The sequence below is a fragment of the Theobroma umbraticum genome, unplaced genomic scaffold, assembly GCF_002168275.2.
Source record: "Theobroma umbraticum cultivar Fairchild unplaced genomic scaffold, ASM216827v3 scaffold_60.0, whole genome shotgun sequence".
Lineage (NCBI taxonomy): Eukaryota > Viridiplantae > Streptophyta > Magnoliopsida > Malvales > Malvaceae > Theobroma > Theobroma umbraticum.
In genome coordinates, this window is record NW_018397288.1 from 130,638 (window position 1) to 131,053 (window position 416).

Below are 416 nucleotides of genomic sequence, written 5' to 3' on the forward strand. Positions count from 1 at the left end.
AAAAAATAAATAATTTAATTTTTTAATTGTCATTTAGAGTTCTTGATAAAATAAAACTCCTTATTGAATAAAAACTCTTTTTTTATTATTATCTGTATTTATTTAAAAAGAATTAATAATAAATAAAATAGTGATAATTAAGCATAGAGTCTCTTTTTATTAACATGGATGTCTACATTCATTTTGCAAGAATCCACCTAGCATTATCTTAATTTAAGACAACTCTTGTCTTTAATGAAGACAAAGCATGTTATCTTGTCTAAATTAAGACAAACATGTTTTCTTGTCTCGTTTAATACAAAACATATTTTTCTTGTTTTTAATTAAGACAAACATGCTTTTCTTGTCTAAATTAAGACAAAACAAGTTTTATTGTCTAAATTAAGACAAAACATATTTTCTTGTCTAAATTAAGA